We start from the raw sequence: 2,865 nt of genomic DNA, 5'->3' as shown, positions 1-2,865 counted from the left end.
TGAGTGCAGAGTGTCTTAAGTCTGTGAAGGGGGTGCATGTGTGAGTGTGGAAGTGTGTGTGTCTGTAAGGGTGTGTGTGCGCATCTGTGTATATGTGTGTCCGTGTGTATATGTGTATAGGAGTGCCTGTGTGTGTGTGTGAGTTGTAGGATGGTGTGTGTGTATAGTGCAATGGTGGTCACCTGTAATGTGACATGAACCCAAGGTCCCAGTTGAGGCCCTCCCTATGGGTACCGAACTTAGCTATCAGCCTCTGCTTGGCCACTTTTCACTGCTGCCTGTCCCGAGGTCCGCCTTGGAGGTAGGTCACCCGAAGGTCGGAGCTCGAATGTCCTGGACCACTGAAGTATTCCCCTGTCTGTTGATTGTTGTGCGTTGCCCGTTCATCCGTTGTCGTAGCCTTTGCTTGGTTTCCCCAATGAACCATGCCTCCGGGCATCCGGTTGCAGGCAAGGGTGCCCGGAGGATTGAGCACTCCACTACTACCTGATGAAGGAGTGACGCTCCGAAAGCTAGTATGCTTCCAATTAAACCTGTTGGACTATAGCCTGGCGTTGTGTGATTTTTAACTTGTTTCACAAAAAGAATTGTAAACATAGAGCTGAGCATACAATTTGGCAAATCAGCTTGTTTAACTTAGTGGTGATTGTATCAGTGACTGAAATTTGGACTTCATAATATAAGAGTCTTGTATAATCTTGACAGACACAGATTGGGCTACATTTTATGAGATACTCTATACCTTGGCCCTTCAACTAAAATGTTGGTTGTGAGCTTACCCATGAAATAGCTAGCAGCCCAGAAGGGTGTCATAGGGTCATAGAGATGTACAGCACGGAACCAGACGCTTCAGTCCAACTCGTCCATGCCGACCAGATATTCTAAATTAATCTAGTCCCATTTGGCCCATGTCCCTCTAAACCTTTCCCATTCATATACCCATCCAGAGGCCTTTTAAATGTAATTGTACCAGCCTCCACCACTTCCTCTGGCAGCTCAATCCATACAAGCACAACCCTCTGCATGAAAAGTTGCCCCAAAGGTCCCTTTTAAATCTTTCCCCTCTCACCCTAAACCTATGCACTCTAGTTCTGGACTCCCTGACCCCAGGAAAAGACCTTATCTATTTACCCTATCCATGCCCCTCATGATTTTATAAACCTCTATAAGGTCATCCCTCTGCCTTCGAAGCTCCAGGGAAAACAGCCCTAGCCTGTTCAGCCTATCCTTACAGATCAAAGCCTCCAACCCTGGCAACATCCTTATAAGTCTTTTCTGAACCCTTTCAAGTTTCACAACATCCTTCCTATAGGAGGGAGACCAGAATTGCACACAATGTCCTGCACAGCCGCAACATGACCTCCCAACTCCTATACTCAATGCTCTGACCAATAAAGGAAAGCATACCAAACGCCTTCTTCACTATCCTATCTACCTGCGACTCCACTTTCATGGAACTATGAACCTGCACTCCACAATCTCTTCGTTCACCAACACTCCTCAGAACTTACCATTAAGTGCATGAGTCCTGCTGTGATTTGTGCTTTCCGGGTGTTAATTGTTCCGGTTTAAACGTAAGGCCCCAATCTGGGGAAGAAATCCTCCATTAAAATCTGAAGAAAGCTGGGTGCTGCCATGATGCTGTGCTAGTTTGGGGGTTCAGATTTCACTGCACTAAAGTGTGCTGTGAAGGGAAACACCTGAGAACCTCCAATGGAGGCACTTGCACATGAGGTGTCTCTCTAGTTATTAGTCATAGAGTCATAGAGATGAGATGTACAGCATGGAAACAGACCCTTCGGTCCAACCTATCTATACCGACCAGATATCCCGACCCAATCTAGTCCCATCTGCCAGCAGCTGGCCCATATCCCTCCAAATCCTTCCTATTCATGTACCCATCTAAATCCCTCTTAAATGTTGCAATTGTACAGCCTCCACCACTTCCTCTGGCAGCTCATTCCATACACATACCACCCTCTGTGTGAANACTCTGACCGATAAAGGAAAGCATACTAAACGCCTTCTTCACTATCCTATCTACCTGCGACTCCACTTTCAAGGAGCTATGATCCTGCACTCCAGGGTCTCTTTGTTCAGCGACACACCCGAGGACCTTACCATTAAGTGTATAAGTCCTGCTAAGATTTTCTTTCCCACGATGCTGCACCTCGCATTTATCTGAATTAAACTCCATCTGCCACTTCTCAGCCCATTGGCCCATTTGGTCCAGATCCTGTTGTAATCTGAGGTAACCCTCTTTGCTGTCCACTACACCTCCAATTTTGGTGTCATCTGCAAACTTACTAACTGTACCTCTTATGCTCGCATCCAAATCATTTATGTAAATGACAAAAAGTAGAGGACCCAGCACCGATCCTTGTGGCACTCCACTGGTCACAGGCCTCCAGTCTGAAAAACAACCCTCCACAACTAGCCTCTGTCTTCTACCTTTGAGTCAGTTCTGTATTCTGTTCTCCTTTTATTCCATGAGATCTAACCTTGCTAATCAGTCTCCCATGGGGAACCTTGTCGAACACCTTACTGAAGTCCATATAGATCACATCTGCTGCTCTATATTTCCCATGCACAAAGCCATGTTGACTATCCCTAATCAGTCCTTGCCTTTCCAAATACATGTACATCCTGTCCCTCAGGATTCCCTCCAACAACCTGCCCACCACCGAGGTCAGGGTCACTGGTCTATAGTTCCCTGGCTTGTCTTTACCACCCTTCTTAATCAGTGGCACCACACTTGCCAACCTTCAGTCTTCCAGCACCTCACCTGTGACTATCGATGATACAAATATCTCAGTAAGAGGCCCAGCAATCACTTCTCTAACTTCCCACAGAGTTCTTGGGTAC

At 46.7% G+C, this 2,865-nt stretch overlaps 1 protein-coding gene and 1 long non-coding RNA gene across 3 annotated transcripts in view; one reads left to right on the top strand and one right to left on the bottom strand.

The window, feature by feature from the left end:
• LOC122560148 overlaps positions 1–2,865 on the bottom strand; it is a 19,639-nt gene that overhangs the window by 664 nt on the left and 16,110 nt on the right. The window lies entirely within an intron of this gene.
• The window catches only part of LOC122560146 (tyrosine-protein kinase SRK3-like), a 67,300-nt gene that overhangs the window by 59,338 nt on the left and 5,097 nt on the right, over positions 1–2,865 (top strand). The gene's annotated exons all lie outside the window — the stretch shown is intronic.

This window comes from Chiloscyllium plagiosum, chromosome 20, assembly GCF_004010195.1.
Source record: "Chiloscyllium plagiosum isolate BGI_BamShark_2017 chromosome 20, ASM401019v2, whole genome shotgun sequence".
NCBI lineage: Eukaryota > Metazoa > Chordata > Chondrichthyes > Orectolobiformes > Hemiscylliidae > Chiloscyllium > Chiloscyllium plagiosum.
Note: the sequence above shows the minus strand (reverse complement) of the source record. Positions and strands in the feature narration are given on the sequence as shown.